A 20,632-nucleotide genomic window follows, 5' to 3' on the forward strand; every position below is an offset into this window, starting at 1 on the left:
TGGTTTCTTTTGTGAGTCTAAATATGAACTAGAATGATAAGAGGATAAGGAAGAAGAAGAAGACAAAGATAAAGGAGAAGGAGGTTCATTACCATCAGAATTTTCCTTTCCCTTTTTCACTTTCGCGCCTTTAGAAGACAAAGTTGCATCTCTAGTATTCTTGTCTTCATAATGTTATACAATCATCATTAACATATTAAGGAGCATCTGCTGAAATTGAGCCTCCCTCGTTGTCTCAGGAGCTTCTCCTTCATTTGAACCTGCCATATTTTGCGAGACTTTCCTCCTTCCAATCTCTGGATTAAACTCTTCAATTTTCCCTTCTCCACATTGCACCCTAGATCTAGTGAACATTCAAATTGGAAAATATCCTTTTTATACATGACCAACCTTGCTTTAATACCAAAATATGATCCGAAAACACAAAATTGAGTATTTGGTCAATTTCATCAAATATTAACTAAGGATTCTTTGATGTGAATGAAGGAGAGAAAATTGTGTTTTTAAGTGCCTTAAACATAAACTTCAAAACTGAAAATGAGGATGAACAACAGAAATAAAAGAAGCAAACACATTAAAATTTGATGACGAAGTTCGTCCCTCCTAGATTACATCTCTGGGTTCGCTTCCAAGTGTGCGTCCATTGTATTAGGAATGCTGAGAAGACTCTTAAGATCAAAATTATTTTGTGAGATGATAGCTCTCAGCCTCAGCTCTTCAACGTAACTTTCAGATTACAAAAAGGCCCAAGGATGGCCAAGATATGCCTAGAAAGACCTTTGTAGGCAAAAATATTACATATTCTTCAGTTGCACTATACAACTCCCCCTTTAGGTCGTAATGGAATATCATTTTATAATGTCATGGGCAGGTCCCAGCGTCAAACCCATGGACCTTCCAGACTTGAATGGAAAATATGGAATTTTGTTTTAACAAATATGAAGTTGGCGCATTATGGTTTGAAAACCATATGATATATTGCAATACATTACAACATAGTTTAAATATGGCACATTGAATTTAATATATAGCATTTGGTATTAATGTTATAGGTTGGCAGAATATATATATATATATATATATATATATATATATATATATATATATATATATATATATATATATATTTCACATTTATTGTAACCAAACGCAGTGGTGGAACCATGTTGCAACCTATGGCACATGACATGCCAATTCAGAAACTGTTGTCATACTGCTTCATGAAATTGGGTGCCACCTCCCTTGCCACATCAACACTCTGTGCAATTTAAACTTGTTCTTAACTCCGTGCCATACCTCTGTTGCCACATATCAACACTTCCATTTCCATATAACATTTATATTCACCATTTTAGATTCTTTTTGTGCCCATTAAACCATGATTTTGGCTTGATTAGGCCGCTATATGTGGCAGGCTTTGCCAACCCTACCCCCACTTGCTATAATAGAAAACAATAAATACATATTTGTGCCCATCATTTAATAAATGAAATACATGGCGTATTGGTAAGGTTTTTCACTGTGTAGGCAGAGGTTGTGAGTGCGACCCCGAACCTGCCCATCCAACCTTTGAACTGTACCTACTTTGACTCTGACCACCTGCGTTGACATTGACCTGCTAATTTTCATGATATGAGATTTCCACTTGACATTCAAAGGCCCATGTTTTTACCTATTTGCCATAAATTTTGAGAGTGTGTTTTCTCACTCATTTGGAGGCCATTTTTGAAACTAAATATACTGTCGAAATCAACGTGAAGGTCTCTTCGACTTGGCGCCAGTTCTATCAGCATCTAAGACTTTAGAACTTTGACCATTTTGAGGATCCTCCTAGATTAGGCCATAACCATCACATTATACACAGAACATCAAAATTTAGTTGGGGAATGATATACATAAAAACTTGAAGAAGATAAGTCAATGAGAATAATTAAAAAATAATATGTAATTGCTGCTAACTATAGGTCGAGGTAAGGTATTCTCCTCCAAATATTATCCCTGTAATAAACAATGCATTTAATGACACATGTTGTAGTTAAGATTGGAGGAATATTATTGCACAAACAGTCTCAAGCAGAAGAAGCTAAAAGCAGACAATAAGTGGAAATTTTGTTAAACCAAAATTGTAACCCTAGCTCGAAACCCAAAAAAAATCACAAATTTCCAATTATCAACGTCACCTAGAAAGACAATCATGGACAATGCATGAGTAAAATGGTCTAGAACTAAGGAAGCACTATGAACAATAAGGGTTCCATTGCAGAGCTCGTTCCTTATGGGCAAAGGTGTACATCTGAGTTAGGAGCAGCGTCGTGAAAGGGCGGGTAGTTAATTTATAACCACTTAACTCCATCGCATTATAGATCGAAACACTAATCATTAGGAACATCAAATCATTTTTGTATTCCCATTCAAAAAGAAAATTGAATCCCAAGATCATAGTATGAATAGCTAGAGATCTAAAATATTTAGATGAAGCAATGTCAACACTATTGGGCTGATGTGAAAAACATGTATGGAATGTCTAATTTCCAATGGGCACATAGAGAGGCTGATATAACATCATATAAAACAAAGAAAATTAAAACCCTAGGTTTTGCACTGAGCGAAGAATTGTATATTTCCACATATGAATTAAACATAATGACATAACTTATGTAAGTTTACAAGCAACCCCAACATAACTACCATGAATTTTATGAACTATAAGTGTGTCACATATATTATATGTGATGGGAAACAATCATAATATAAAGTGTTATCATGAATTTAGAAGAAATAGCATGACCATATAAATAATTTACAACTAGTGATAAGTGATAATTTATCATTTACCATAGTAAAAAAAAATGAGGAGGTATGTTACAAGTTGTATCAGAGCCACAGTTAGCACACTATGGTCTATTGAGGGCAAACCAAGATAGTAACAAATCATATGCTTTGTTCAAGAGAGATAAAGTGATGAGAAGTGGAACCGGTATGATGATCATACCACCTACAGGGCCTAGCTCAATACCCTTTCCAGGACCCAATCTACAAATTTGTGTTGAGTTAGGGGACTAACCTCGATCCACAACCACAATGCTACTGGAAATAGTGCAATAGTTGAGGATATGAAGGAAAATTTAAGGGCTGATAATGATAAATTGACATGAGACCAAACAATAAAAATAAATTTTTTAATCAACAAATAGAATCAAAGAAACTTAGCGCCAAATCCTGATAATGGAAACAAAGTAGAATCACACATGTGGAGTACAAAATATTTGTGAAAAATCCTAACGAAGAGTCAGAGGGTGCCTACAAAATGGGTGAGGAATAATATTGAAGTGCTTCTTAGGGGTAAATGTAAAAGTGGGAAAAAAATATAAAAAAAGAAAATTACAAGGGGAATTTAGGAAAATTATGCTCGCAACCTTTCACTGTGAATTTGAGGAAGCTACAGAAGATTGGTTGGTAAATATTAATAAGTACTAGTAGATTTATGAATCTGACGACAACTTGAAGGCTTTTCTAGCAATATATTAGCTCTAAATAAAAGCAACCCTATTGTGGGAAAAAGTTTAGGCATTCTAAGGAGCTTATGAACATGGGATAAAATGGGAGAATTTCCAGCAATATTTCAAGAATAAGTACTTAACAGAGCAGTTTTATGACGACAAAGCCAAAGCATTTCATGAGCTCAGATTGGCTCAGTTATCTATGGGTAAGTATGTAGAAAAATTTACTTCCTTATTGAGGTATTTCCCTTACATATGAGAAGAAAAGGCTAAGGTGTAGTGTTTTATAGGTAGTCTACCAGTATCTATGAAGGAATAGTTGGAGTTTGATAAAACTAATACCATAAAATAAGTTGTTCGTAAAAAACAAATATGTTATCAACGACTAAAAAAAAGGAGATAATAATTAAAAATGCTCAGGTAAGAAAGGGTTGAAATATATTATAATACTAAGAATAAAAAAAAATATAAATACTAAGAATTCACGTTAAAACCAACAAAGTAAGTTTTTAGGAAAAAGTAGGCAAAAGTCTTGGCTAGAGAATGAATCCAAACCAACAAAATTGTCAACCAAACTTGAATCTGGCCAACCACAAAAAACACCACTACAGTGTTGCGGTTGTGGAGAACCACATTATATTAAAAATTGTCCTTCTTATGGAAGAAGAGAATAGGTAGAAAATATTCAAGTGGCATCTACTATAGAAGAAGTGACGAGAATTCTAACCAAGATCAATGTTTTAGTAGAGGACTGTTAACAACCTACAATGATTGAATTTGAAGGTAAGATTTCCAGTCATGTTGTGTCCATTTTAATAGACCCTAGTGCAAGCCTGAGCTACATTAATCCCAAAATAGTGGAGTCATGTCATTTGCAAGTTAATAAGTTTAAGAACCTATGGCTAGTTTAGTTAGCCCCTCGGGAAAGAAATGGACTGGTCGCAAAAATTGAGGATTATTCTATTAAATTTGTAGTACAACCAATAAAAATAAATTTAAACATTTTTCCCTTAGCTTCTTATCACATTTTAATTAGTATGGATTAGGCAGAAGAACATTAGTCCCTTATAGACTGTAAAAGTAAAACTATTAGTTTTATTGATGAAGAAGGTGTTAGGAAATAAATCCAAGGGATAGTAAGACCCTTCAAATCAAGAACAGTCATAGCCTCATAGCTGGGAAAATCCATTATGAAGGGCTTTCATATTTTTTCAATCTAATTCGGGTACTCTAACTCTAACAAAAAGACAACGACCTTAGAAAATCTTCCAATTGTTATGAATTTTGTAGATGTATTCCAATAAGAGATTCTTGGGTTTCCCCCGAAATGAGATATTGATTTTACAATTGGATTGGTTATGGGAGCCACCACAATATCTAATGCATATAGCATGATTATGCTAGAACTAACTAAATTAAAAATGCAACTACAAGAGTTTCTTAATAAAAAATACATTTTTCCAAGTGTATCTCCATGGGGAGCCCTATAGTCGTTGTCAACATGAAAGATGGCACCTTAAAGCTTTGAATTGACTATTGACAATTGAATAAATTAGCCATTAAAAAAATATCTGCTACCTAGAATCGATGACTTATTCAATAAATTTAAGGTCCCTATTGTGTTTTCCAAGATTTATTTATGCTCATGGTACCATCAATTACATAGAAGAAGACATATGCAAAACTGCATTCAAAACTACATTCAGGACTTCTTACGAGAACTATGGGTTTGTAGTCCTACCTTTTGGGCTTACTAATGCCTCGACCACATTTATGTGCATTATGAATCCTATATTTCAACCATATATAGGAAATTTAATCTCAATCTTTATTGGTGACATACAAATTTACTCAAAGAATGTGGAAGAACATAAAATCCATTTACAAAGAGTATTGCAAACCTTGTAGGAAAAGCAACTATACGCTAAGTATAGTAAATGCGAGTTTACAAATTGAAAAATACAATATTTGGGGCATGTAATCAAGAAAGAAGGAATTGTTGTAGATGCATAAAATATTAAAGTAATTATGGAATAACATATTCATAAAAATGGTGTAGATATTAGATCCTTTATGGGGTTAGTGGGTTACTATTTCCACTTTATATATTGATTTTCAAGAGTCGCATACGTCATTACCCCTTTACAAAATAAGGGGAGAAATTTTAAGTAGGCAATAAAATGTCAAAATATTTTTGACCAACTAAAGCATCTATTGATTCCAACCACCGATCTAAGGATTGCAGGCCTACAAAAGGAATTTATTGCTTGTATAAATGCATGTCAGGGAGGGGTAGGGGACATTTTGATGCAAGAGGGTTGTGTGGTAGCCTATGAGTCCAAAACATTGAAGGAGCATGAGTAAAGGTACTATGTATATGATTTAGAATTGACAATAGTAGTCCATGCTTTAAAGGTATGGGAACACTACCTGTTAGGAAAGAAATTTATTTTGATGACTGATCATAGTAGCTAGGCTAGTTTCTTGAAGTGACCCACCCTTAACGCTCGACAACCACGATGGACTACTTTCATAAGAGAAATTGAATCTGATATAAAGAACTTGAAAGGAAAAGAAACTGGGTAGTAGATTCCCTAAGTAGAAGGCTTAACTATGTTTATGAAATTTCATTTATTCAAATAAAATTTTCATTTTTAAGATTAGATTAAAAATACAACCCAAAGAGACCCAAAATATCAAATTTTGTGGAAGAAAATTAAAGAAGAAAACAAAATTGAAGAAAAAATGAGATATGACATTAATGGGGATGATTTTTTTTATCTATAGGAGCCAAATTTATGTTCCTAACCAGAAAGAGATTAAGAAACTAATTTTATATGAATATCAGAAAAACCCTTATGTTGCCCACCCTTCTTGCCAGAAATTAATTATTTTTTTTAGGAAGGATTATTTTTTTCCTAGTATGCATAGTGAAATGGCGGAATATCTAAAAAAATGTAGATAGTGCCAATAGATAAAGGATGAACATCAACATCCAACAAGTTCACTTCACTTGATACACATTCCTGAATGGAAATGGGAAATTACCACTCTAGATTTTATCATAGGTCTACGCAAGTCAAAAAGGAAAATGACACCATAATGGCCATGGTAGATAAATTAAGTAAATAAACACATATTTCTCTTGTAAAATAAACCTACAAATCTCATCAAATTGATGACATCTTTATGAGGGAAAATTTTCATTTATATGGTATACCTAAGGTAGTAATCTATGATAGAGATATGAAGTTTACTTCTGCTTTTTGGAAGGCTCTCTTTAGTATATTAAGCACTCAAGTATAGCTATGTATTTCCTACCATCCATATATTTATGGGAAAATTGAACGAGTGAAACAAGTGTTGGAGGATAGATTATGGTTGTGTCACACAACAACTAATAAAGTGGGAATATTTTCTACACTTGGTGGAAATTTCATACAATAATAACTATAATGCTTCCTTAAGGATGAGCCCAATTCGAGGTATTGTATGTGTGGAGATGTAGGACACCTATTAATTGGAGTAATCTTGAACATAAACTAATATTGGGACTAGACATGCTAAAATAAAGGGAACACACTATGAGGAAAGTACAATTGAATTTGAAGGTTGCTCAGGATCAATAAAAAAGTTATGTAGGTAAAAGATGAACTTATAGGGAGTTTCAAGTGGGACATCATGTGTATATAAGGGTTAAAAGAAAAAAGAGCACCTTGGGGTGGGGAAGTTGGGATAAACTAGCTCCCTGATTCTGTGTCCCTTTCCAAATACTTGCTCGAATTAGGCATGTAGCTTCTCAATCAGATTTCCCTAGCCATATACATGCACATAATGTATTACATGTTTATTTGTTAAATAAGTACATACATGATCCTAAGAATATTATAAATTGCGAGGATGTTGTGTAGGTAATATACTAAACTTTAAATGATTTAATTAATGATTGATTGGAAACTAGCAAAAGTTTTAGTGACTGGGAATGTAGGTCAAGTCGAATTCAGAATTCCACGTCAAGGTTTTCTGTATTCTCAACCAGAGGGAACTAATATCATGGAAATGAGTTATCACCCAGGTTAAAGTGCAAGTAATGCACTTCACCCCAGAAGAGCCTATCCGGGAGGATGAGAATTTTATGGCTGAGACATATCCTAGCCTATTCTAAGGGCCAGGAAAACATCAAGGAGCTTGATTGCACAAGGCCCAAAAGAGGAAAGAAAAGTTGTAAGCTTGATACCCCCAGATAGGGTGTTGTTGAGGGAGTTATGATTTTGCTAAAAGGTAATTATTGAGCTAGTTTTCTAGTAGAATTCTAAATTGGACATTTTGTGGTTACTGAAAACTTATGCTAAACCTGATGTGGTCAGAGAATTCCTAGGTGGACCTAGTGTGGTATATGTCAAGGAAAATTTATCTTGAAGTAAAATTGTCTTGAGGTGATTCCTGGTAGAGGATACTCGAGATATCATTTGTTGGATGGAGAATTCTATTTATCCAATGGTTTTTGTGGCATGATCAAACATTGGAAAATAGAAAAGGGAAATATGCTGGAAGAATTTTCCTATATGTATTTATTTCCTGTTATACTATGAAAATGTTTACTGATACTATGATATGGTAAAGAGAATATTATATAAATGAATTTAGGTTAGTGCCAAGCATTTTTAGACAGAATAAGGTCTATCCATCCTCCTCACACACTCCCAAATTCTTAAATACTTAGGAATGGAAGGTATATGGTGGGTCTTGAAGACATGTCCCACCGACCCTTGGACCATAAAAGAATAAAGTTGTAACTATGCATATCATATATATATATATATATATATATATATATATATATATATATATATATATATATAGCGAGAGAGAGAGCGAGAGAGAGAGAGAGAGAGAGAGAGAGAGAGAGAGAGAGAATATATGACAAAATACAAAGCCTTGTTATGTGTGAACAATGTTGAGTAAAGAAATTTATTATATTACTACAAGGAAGAAAGATGAGATATTACAACCAACTAAAATGAAAATTGTCTTCCATCTAATTCTAAAATAGTTCCAATAAATTAAAGAACAAAATAAACAGGATGATAACTCTTATTTTTCTAGTATGAGGAAAAGAAAGGAATGTAAGCATCATCAAATAAAACATCTGCAGTGTTTGATAAACGTAAATATTGTAACCAAGATCTCGACCAGTAAAACATTTACTATAAACCAAATATCCTGAAATTATTATGCTTAGGTAAAACAAAATATTTCCATGTATGGATAACTCACTTGTGGTTGTAATGAAAACTAACAAACATTTTATACAAGAAAAGAAAAGAACCTAGTTTATAATAGCAAGCATATGTCAAAAGTTCCTTTAGAATACACTGAGAAGTAAGATAAAAACATTTGACTTTCAATATTATGGAGAGAAAGGATTTAAGCCTCATGAGTAATTCAAGGTCGAGAAACCATAATCAAACTATCAACATAGCATTGATTTAAGTTATGAGATGCAACAACTGAATGGCGAAGCCATGCAGAGATACACTCTGATACTGTGAATGGTAGGGTGTTGGCTAATAGAGAGACAATCGATAACTGTGTTTTAATAATAAAAAAACTAGGATTTTAGTTGAGAAAGGGCAGGTATGCAACATTGTCCAGATATATGTGTGGAGACCTGAGTGTGTGCGTGTGTTGTTGAGGAGAGGCCAAGTCTACTAGTGTTGCAGAGAGAGTTTGAGAGTTCCTATGGAGAGGAAAGAGTCCTAGAGTGTACCAGGGCTATTGCGAGAGTTTAAGAATGCCTAAAGAATAGAAAAGGGTTGAGAGTCGAGTGTATTCTATGTAGTGTAAGATGTGAGGAGAGCTTCGAGTGTGATTGCACTATTCAGAATGTGTGCCAAAGCAAAAAGAGAAGGTATAGAGCAAAGAGGTCACATGAGTATGTTGTTGCAAAGTGTGAAGAGTGTACAGACTGTTGTGTATTTGTGTAGACTGATGAATATAATAATAGGATTCTCTAGAGTGTGCACACGACAGATTGTTGCATGGGCCAAAAGGATTTTGAGGAGAACATAGCTAAAAAGAGCTAGAGAAGCTGCCAATTAAAGTGTGCAGTAAGTTTTCTTTTGATTTTGGGTTGAAGCTGGCATACTAGAAGTTGGTCCTTCCTTTACTAGTGGGTGTCTAAGAACTTGGGTGTTGGTTCCTCCTACAAGTTGGTTCTTGCATGAATCCAAGGAGCTACAAGTTGGTTCATGCAATAAATCCATGAAGTTGGTGCTTCAGATGGGGCTTCTGGTAGGCTGATCAAGTTTTTTCAGAAGGAGGGAATTCGCGCTTCATGCTAATGTGTTCTACCAAAAAATCAAAGGGATTTTATGCTTCTTTTGACCAATATCTCACAAACAAATTGATGTAATAGAGTAGGTTCTCTTATTTTTGCATCAATAACAAAAACAAGCTTTGATGGTTTTTCTCCTGAAAGGGTTTCCATGTTAAACCTATGTGTCATATGTGTGTCTCTCATGATGTGTGTGTTTATGTTTATTCATCTGGCTGTTGTTATGTTTTTTTAATGGTTTCTCTCATTTAAGTGGATACCAAGTTTGAATGAGTAAAGAAAAATTGGCATAAAACTCAAGAATAGCCTTAATATTGATTCACCCCCCTCTCAGTATTAACGTTGCTTCCAACAAAACCATAATCATCATGAGCATAAAAGTCAACCATAGTAACCATTCAAACTAAGGAAAACCATAGTCACCATGGGCACTAATTTAAGTATTTTTCCAAATGTGACAAACAACAAACAAATTCACAATGTAACAAATAATAAACAACGTAATGATGTGAAAAGCAACCAACAAAGTTGCACTATGATGAACAAAAGGAAAATTCACATTGTAATGAACAACAAATAATGTTGTAATTCGAGGAATGAGAAATGACATTGCAATGTGATGAACAAGCAACAATTCATAATTTAATAATCAACAATCCATGTGGCAATGTGACAATAGTGAAATGTGAAAAACAACATTTCAAATTAAAAAGAACAAATGATGTCGCAATATGATGAACAAGAAATGACAATGCAATTTCAAAAATAATAAACGTCATTGTGGACTGGACAAGGCTTTTTACATTTGCCTATATTTAGAAGGTTACTAGGTTGACCCAAGTTTAGTAAGTCAACTATAGTGAAGCACAATTAACTAGTTTACCTGGGTTTACAAGCTCTACTATACATTGACATAACTTATTAACTGAACATTAAAATATGCATTAACACATGTCACCTAGAGTTCTCTATGGTAGGCCATGGTTAGCATGATCAAGCGTAGTCAGAATGAGTATTAAAGTTAACCATAGACAACATGGGATCCCTGGTGGACCATAGCCACAATGGGCATTAACATTAATTCTGTTCCCAAATTGACAAACCAAAAACAACATCACAATGTGGTGGACAATAAACAACTTCATAATGTGACAAACATCAAACAATGTTGTAATGTGATGAACAACAAACAACCTTATAATTTGACAAAAAATTGTCATTGAAATGTGATGAATAAGAATCAATGTTGTAATTTGAATGATAAGAATGAATTATGAACACATTATTCACAGTATAAGTTCTGGTCATTCCATTCATGTTGACAAATATACTAGTCACCTTCATGTGCTTGATGAACAACGTTTTCAATAAATATCTAGATAACTTTTTCTTGATTTTGATAGATGATATCTTGATCTACTTGAGGAATGAAAAGGAGCATGATGAACACTTAAGGCTAGCATTGTAGACCTTAAGGGAACACCAAATTATATGCAAAATTCAATATATGTGGATTTTATCAGTAGGAAATACAATATTTGGGACATGTCATCTCCGAAAAGGGGATAGGAGTAGACCAAAAAAAGGTGAAATCCATCCTAGATTATCTAGTGGCTAACAACGTAGCATAAATTAGGTTTTATATGCGGATAATAAGGAATTACAGAAGTTTTCTTGAAAATTACATCTACTATAAATTAATTACAAAAAAAGGGTTGCAAGTTTAACTCGACCCCTAAATGTCAGGAAAATTTTGACACCCTTAAACACTTGCTAACCAGCACTCACATCTTATGAATTGCAAATCCATATCAAGGTTTCACATTGTACACTTATTTCTCCAAGGATCGATTAGGGGTGTTTTTTCGTAGGAAGAATACATGATTTTTTACAAGTCCTAGAAATTGAACGAATATGAAAAAATGTTAAAATTGGAAACCAAGGAAAAACGTCATGTGGGTTATCTTATTCATGGCTGATAATATTTTTATTAGATTCCTCTTGTTGAGAGGTGTAGTATTAATATAAATATCATCCGATTCCTATAAGTATACATGCAGATATGAATTTATTTTGATTATGGAATTATTATCAAGCCGACCTACAACTCATGTAGGCTCAGAAGCCCAACAGTTGCATCTATTCAAACACCAATGTTGTGTATAAATATAGGAGTTTTCCTCATTTTGGACTCACTCATCTCATCACATCTCTCTCTCTACTTCGTAGAAAAGAGTCTCTTCTCTACTGCACAAAAAAGGGTCTCTCTCTCACACATGTGAAGCCAGAAGCTGCTGAAACTGAAGCTGCAACTACAGAAGTAAAGTTTGACCTACGTGTACTAGAAGATCTCCTCATCTAAACTATGTTGTAGGTTCATCTAAACCTCCTCTGAAAGCTGCAACTTTTGGTGGTGGAATCAAGTCAATCCGACGGACGGTTTGCAAGATATCGACTGCCCTAGTTTGAAGGAAGCTGCTAAAATTGAAGCTGCAACTACAGAAGTGAAGTTTGACCTGCGTGGACTAGAATATCTCCTCATTTGAACTGCATTGTAGCTTCATCTGAACCTCCTCTAAAAGCTGCAACTTTTGGTGGTGGAATCAAGCCGATCTAGCGGTCGATTTGTGAGATATCGTCTGCCCTAGTTTTGATGATGAAGCTGCTAATGTTGATGCTACTGATCTAGGCTTTGCTACTGTTGATATAAATCAGATTTATTGTACTATTTCTCTTTTCTGAGTTATTTAAGATAAAAGAAGATTTGATCAAAGGCTTTCCCCACACATTGTGGGGTTTGTCCCTGGCTAGCCGCCACATCTTGTGTCTCTTGTCTTGGCTTGTTTTCTGTCGATCGTTTAATGTTATATCTGCACTTTACTTTATGTACATGTGATTGCTAATTTGTGGAATATAATAAGAAAAAGAAGTAAACTTTTATAAGCATAGAACATACCATAACCTAACATGGCATCATAGCTGAGGTGAAGACAAAGCCCAAGCAAGAGCAAGAGCAATCACCGAAGAGAAGATTGGCAAGGCTATCCTAAAAGAACTATGTGGTCCTCAACATTCTTTCCTACTGAAGACAAACTCCGTGAGAAAGATGACTATCACAGATGGAAGATGTCTATCGATCTAACCCTAGAAGATCAAGGAGTGCTGGACCATGTAAGAGGTAATATTGTTGAGCCTCCATCAAATGCATCCATTGCTAGATGGAACAAATGGAAAACTAGAGAATTCAAAACAGAAGATCATCTGGGACTCTATCGACAAGCACTTGGTGGCCTACATCTCTGATCTAGACACCTTCAAGGAAATATATGATAGACTGGTGAGTTTATTTAAAGTTAATGATGCAAATCAAGTTTTGTTTCTTACAAATAAGCTGAGGGAAATCAAGAAGGGTAAAGATGAGAGTATGCAAGCATACTTCTTAAGAATCACCGAGATCAAGAACGATCTCCTATCTATTGGGGAGACTATTACTAACAGAGAAATGGCACTCACAACTCTTGGAGGATTACCATACGAATGGTACGTGTTCACGACTACTCTTCTGAACAATAATGTAATTCCTAATTTTGAGAAATTAATGGCTAGATGCATTCAAGAAGAAACAAGGGTAAGAAATGCCCTTACCTAAAGGTCCTCCTGCTGCCTTTTCTTCTCATGCTAAAAAAAAGAAGAAATAATTCTGGGACTAAATCAAAAGGAAAGGCTGGACCTAAGGGTGGAAGAAAAGGATGATGTTACATCTGCGATAAAGTAGGTCACTATGCAAGGGTGTGCCCTGATAGAAAGGACTCACACCAGGACAATGATAAAAATCCCTTTGATGGAAATCAAAGGAATGATAAATTCAATAGCAAAGGTAAGAGGAGAGCTGGGAATCAAGGAATAGGACAAGCATTCAAGAAGGCTAGAAATTCCAGGATGTATTAAATGCACCTAACCTCAAAAAGAACCTGGTGTCCATATCGGCAATGGAAGACAAAGGCTACAAGGTAACCTTCAGTGATTGCAAGGTATGTATATGAAAAATAATGTTAAAGATGCCTTTACTCTTGGGTTTCATGTTGATTCATTATATTAGGTCGATGGAAGTCTACAAGGTGTCATGTCTTATGACACATCTCTTTAGTCCGAACTTTGGCATCGGAGGTTTGCCCACCTTCATTATAAAGCTCTACTCGGTGTAAGACAAATTGTGACAGGGATGCCCAAATTTAGAGTAGAGAAAGAAGGTGTATGTCCAATATGTGCCGAAGGAAAGCTAAAAAGGGGATGATTCCCCTCAAGCCAAAGCAAGACCTTTGATATATTATAGTTGGTTCACTCAAGCATATCTGAGGATGGCATTAACAGGGAGAATACTACACCACATACTCTTGAGCCTCCCTCTTCTAGGAAGAGGCCTTCATGGCTTAGGGGGATACTTGATGATGCTGAAGGACATGCTGCACCCTGAGGAACCTTCCGTGAAAGTAAGAAACCTAACAGGTATCAAGGATACCTGACCATCATGAGCATGATCATACAAAATGAGCCTTCATCATTCTCAGATGCTGTCAAGCATCAAATATGGAAGGATGCTATGACCTAAGAACATGAGTTTATTATGAAGAATGATGTCTGGGAAGTAGTTACCACACCCCTGGATGAGAAATTTGTCACTTCTAAATGGCTTTACAAGACAAAGCATGCAGCAGATGGAAGTACGGAAAAGTATAAGGCTCGTTTTGTTACTCGTGGTTTCTCCCAGAAGGAAGGTATAGACTATGATGTGATATTTGCACCTGTTGCCAGATATACGACCATTCGCTCGATCATAGCCATTGCAGTTTCAAAAGGATGGAACCTACATTAGATGAATGTCAAGACCGCATTCTTGTATGGTTCGATCAAAGAAGAGGTATACATGGAGAAACCCAAACAATTTGAGATTTATGATCAAAAATCTCGTGTATGAAGGTTGGAAAAGGCTCTCTATGGGCTGAAGCAAGTGCCCCGAGCATGGTATGAGAGGATCGATAGCTACTTGATGAAGCTGGGATTCACTAGGAGTGAAGCCAATCTTAACCTTTACCTTAAGGTTGAAGATGACTAGCCTCTCATACTAGTGCTATATGTGGATGACCTCCTTCTAATAGGTGCACACCCTCTCATTCAAAAATGTAATAGGGAGTTAGCTTTTGAATTTGAAATGGAGGACCAAGGAGTTGAAGTGTGGCAGAAGCCAAGGGAAATTTTCCCATCTCAAGGAAAATATGTGGTGAAGATTCTGGAGGGATTTGGTATGGTGGAATGCAAGCCTATGACTACCTCGAGGATCGTAGCTTTCAGAATTTATATGGCAGTGATGTCAGACCAGATTTGGGAAATGCCTCTGAGTCTCAAAAACTCATTTGCATTAATGTTCTTGGTGAACCTCTATCCGAACATATGTTTTGCAGTTAGCATTGTGAGCTCATATTTGGTTGAGCCTCACTAGATTGGTGACAAGAATATTTTGAGATGTCTTCAGGACACAATCTCTCATGGATTGAGAAACACTGCCGAAAATATGAAACTACATGATTATTTGAATGTTGATTAGGCAGGGAGTGTGGAGGATCATTAGAGAACTTTTTAGTGTTGTTTCTCTTTGGATTCTACTTTGATATAATGGATGAGCAAGAAGGAGAAGTTGGTTGCCATAAGCACTGCTAAGACTGGATTCATATATACGAGTATGATCTCGTATGAAGCTGCTTGGTTGGGGAAGCTCTTCAGTGAGTTGTTTGAACACATACCATTGTGATTCTCTGTAACAACCAGAGGTGGGATTCGATTATTGAGGAATCTTGTATTTGTCAATTTCTCTAGTAGATAGACATCATCTGGGATATGGTAAGACGATGAGCCAGGAGGCTCCATTGCATTAAGATGATCTAGAGGTTGATACACCTTGTCAAAGCCCTGAGGAAAGATATAATATGTGATTCTCCCAAACGACCGGGAGTCGTCAAGAAACCCTTGTACAAGGGTCCTTCATGTTGCATACATTGAGCTCTAGGAGCTCTAAGGGCTTGCGGTTCTTACTGGAGCAACATAAGACCACAAGGTGACTCACCCTCCACTGGTGGTGCGCACTAGAACAAGATGATTCGCTCTCTTGCGGACAAGATGATTCGCTCTCTTGTGGAACAGGATGATTTTCTCTCCTATGTAGCAGGATGATTAGTTTTCCTGTGAGGCCTAGATTGATGTCTTCTCCATGGCGACTGTAGCAGGATTGATGTGTTCTCTTGTGAGGCCTGGATTGATGTGTTCTCCATGGAGGCCTTGATTTATGTGTTCTCCATGGAGATTATAGCATGATTGATGTGTTCTCCTGTGAAGACAGGATTGATTAGTTCTCCTATCAAGGCATCCTACCCCTGCAGTCTGGGACTCATGGGAAGTACCTCCCATCTGATCAATGAGAAGGGAAATGAATTTAGGGACCATAGTAGTACCAATGGGCACATAGTTGTATCTACTGTACTCCCTACCCTAGGATGACCTCCATTGATCTGGGATCAATGATACTGGTCTAGGGCTAGTGGTAGGAGTTGTACCTTACTATGACACTGACTGCAGGTTGGTTGAGACTGGTCCGGGACCAGTGGTACATACTCTGGGACTGACTTTGTGTCAGTGTAGTACTGGTCTGGGACCAATGAGAGTGGTACATACTATGACGCTGACTTTGGGTCAGTTGAGACTGGTCTGGGACCAGTGGTAGGAGCGGTACTTACTATGAAGCTGACTTCGGGTCAGTCGAGACTGGTCTAGGACTAGTGGTACGCACTTTGAGACTGCCTTTGAGTCAGTCGAGGATGATACTGGTCTGGGACCAGTGGTGTTGAAATCACTATGACACTGACTTCGAGTTGGTTGAGACTGGTCTGGGACTAGTGGTACATACTCTGAGACTGACGTTTGAGTCAGTATGATACATCCTCAATCAATTATTCTTCTTCATAATTCAGACAAAAGCAGAGCAGAACAGAACAATGCAAGAGCAGAGTAGAACACAGCAGAACAATACAGATTAGTACAAGGCAAAACAAGACAAAGCAGAATAGGCATAATAGAGCAGAGCAGGGCAAGGGTCAGGCTGTACAAGGGCAATTCATTTGATGGATGAATAGTAACGACCAATAGACAGATTACAGATGAAGTTCTCCCTGGTTGAGAGGGAGCGTTAAAATTGGAAACCAGGGAAAAAATTCATGTGGGTTATCTTATTCATGGCTGATAATATTTTTATTAGATTCCTCTCGTCAAAAGGTGTAGGATTGATATAAAGACCATCTGATTCCGATAAGTATACATGGTGATATGAATTTATTTTGATTATGGAATTATTATCAAGCCGACCTACAACTCATGTAGGCTTAGAAGCCCAACAGTGGCATCTATTCAAACACCAATGTTGTGTATAAATATAGGAGGAATTTTCCTCATTTTGGACTCACTCATCTCATCACATCTCTCTCTCTCTACTGTGCAGAAAAGAGTCTCTCCTCTACTGCGCAGAAAAGGATCTCTCTCTCTCACATGTGAAGCCGGAAACTGTTGAAACTGAAGCTGCAACTGCAGAAGTAAAGTTTGACATGTGTGGACTAGAAGATCTCCTCATCTGAACTACATTGTAGGTTCATTTGAACCTCCTCGAAAAGCATCAACTTTTGGTGGTGGAATCAAGTCATTCCGATAGATGGTTTGCAATATATCCACTGCCCTAGTTTGAAGGAAGCTCCTAAAACTAAAGCTGCAACTGCAGAAGTGAAGTTTGACCTACGTGGACTAGAAGATATCCTCATCTGAACTATGCTATAGGTTCATTTGAACCTCCTCTGAAAGTCGCAACTTTTGGTGGTGGAATCAAGCTGATTCGACGGTCAGTTTGTGAGATATCGTCTGTGCTAGTTTTGATGATGAAGCCGCTAATGCTGATGCTACTGATATATTATTTGCTACTGCTGATATAAATTAGATTTATTGTACTATTTTTCTCTGCTGAATTATTGAAGATAAAAGAATATTTGATCAAAGGGTTTCCCCACACATTGTGGGGTTTGTCCCTGGCTAGCCGCCACATCTTGTGTCTCTTGTCTTGGCTTGTTTTCTATCGATCGTTTAATGTTCTATCTACACTTTTCTTTATGTACATGTGATTTCTAATCTGTGGAGTATAATAAGAAAAACAAGTAAACTGTTATAAGCATAGAACATACCATAACTTAACAAAAACTTATGCCATCGATGATCTAGAGTTGACATCAATCATATGCACTCTCAAAGTGTTTTAGTAGTATCTTATTAGGATATTATTTGCACTGATGAATGGCAACACCAACCTAAGTTATTTATTTGACCATCCTAACTTAGATGTTAGACATGCTAGATGGTTAGTCGTTATTAACGAATACAATTTTGAAATGAAGTGCATAAAAGGCAAGGAAAATAAGGTTGCAGATGCTCTTAGTAGGAGGATAATCTTGCTACATGCCACAGTCACAAGTCATTTTGAAATATATATGCTACCAAATATTAAAATAAAATAAGAAAATTAGAAAAAGAGCTAAACAAATTAAATTAAAATTTGTAGACAACAAAGCATAAACGATAAATAAATGTTTGGAATTTAAAACAATTTTTTTGCAACATATTTAGCATATTTAGATAAAAATATCTTGGATGGGATTCATAAAAGTCCATATTCTAGACATCCAGGATACTACAAAAATTTTACAATAGTAAAAAGTCAATATTATTGTCCAAACTTAAAAAATGAGGTAACAAAATATATACCAAGACACCTCTAGTGCCAAATAGATAAATTTGAACAACAACATCCTACAATGCTTCTACAACCCTTACCCATACCTAAATGGAAATGGGAAACCATCATTATGTATTTCATTATTGGAATCCCTTAAACGAGAAACAAAATGACTCAATTATGGTTGTGGTCAATAAACTAACTAAAATGGCCCATTTCATTCCCATGAAAGCCACCTATAAAGTTGTTAATACAATAGAAATTCTAATGATGGAGATATTCATATTACAACGAATCCCAAGGAATGTGATGTCAAATAGAGACCCAAAATTGATAGGGATTTATGGAAAGGCTCGTTTGAGGGCCTAGGTACTCAACTCAATTTTAGTAGTGCTTATCATCTACAAATAGATAGGCAAATATAGAGGAAAAAACAAATTATAGAGGATATGATTAGGATGCAGTGTTATGTACATGCCTATGAAATGGGAAGAATATTTACATCCAACTAAATTTTCATATAATAACATGTATCATTCATCCTTAAAAAATTTCCCCTTTATAGTTTTATATGACAGGAAATGAAGAACACTAGTAATTTCTAACAATCCAGTGGATCAAATGATTCTTGATGTGAACATGTTCCAGGAATTAAAATAGGTTGTACAAAAGGATATGATTAATTTAAAGGCCACAAAAGACAAGAAAAATAGATAAGCAGATATAAAAAATGACAACATTAGATATAAATGTAGGAGACCACATCTGCCTTACAGTTAAGTCGAAAATAATAAAACTTGGGCTAGGAAGTTACATCAAGTTAGTAGAAATATGTTGTGGGCGATTCAAAGTATTGGCCCGAGTAGGCCCAATAGCATACCAACTGACAATACCAGCAAAAGTTAGAGTACACAATGTTTTTCACGTTTATCTTTTATTAAAATATGTGTATGATATGTCTCATGTTGTTGATTATAATTTTGTAGAGGTGGAGCTAGAGGGATATTTTCTGATAAAGCCCCTACACATTCTCAATTGAAGAGAGAAAAAGGTCTAGAATTGAGTCATCATGCAAGTTAAATTTTTGTGGAAGCAGTACACCTCTAAAGAGGCTATGTGGGAGATGGATGAAGAATCTAGGAAAGCATATCCATATCTACTCTAGGATCAAGAGTTTGAAATAAGCATCCAAGACAAAGTTTAATATTAGAGGGGAAGAGATGTATTACCCCAAAACATTAATTTAAAAAGAAACTACCATGGACTATTATTGTAAATAAGGAACCTGAATGTGTGCCATACATTGTAATAAATATTTGAAGCAATTTGATTTCTATAATAATAAATAAACACATAGAGATTGGTGATTGAAATTAATGATTATGGATTCTGATTTTGTGGAAGAGGACATTGCTTGATTGTTGGAAGTTGTGAAAGTCATCAAGTTGAAATTTGATTCTCTAAAGGGAAATTTAAATGGGGGACAAACCATAAATTTTGAGGGACCACCTAAAATAGAGGGGATATGGTCTAATGGTGGAACAAGTCCTATGTGATAATTAACTATGAGGGGGAGGTTTCCTACATGCTATGACATTGGGAGAGGTCAAGGTTGAGTGTAGAAGCTATTCAAGAAGAGAAAGGAGTCTGAAGCCATGGAGGCACAAGAGATGATTAGCTGGAGGTTGTATCTCTGAGTTCCAATTCTAATACATGAAAACAAAATCTGCATAGCTAATAATAGGCACGGGGAAGTTGTATCTATAAAACTATAATCCAGGCTTAGGGGACTCTTGGTAAAGAAATATTTCTTATTGATCATCTACCTATGGGTGGAATGTCCCCTATAAGTCTTATTCACCCCATATCATTACATGTTCGTCTAATACTTAACATATATGTTACAATAGTATTGTAAAATAGAATGATTAGTAAGATTAAGACTACGTGCAAGGCCTTTTTATTCGCTTATCAATT

This window comes from Pinus tabuliformis, chromosome 7, assembly GCF_031772625.1.
Source record: "Pinus tabuliformis cultivar Carrire ecotype Pingquan chromosome 7, CPIR1, whole genome shotgun sequence".
NCBI classification, from domain to species: Eukaryota; Viridiplantae; Streptophyta; class Pinopsida; order Pinales; family Pinaceae; genus Pinus; species Pinus tabuliformis.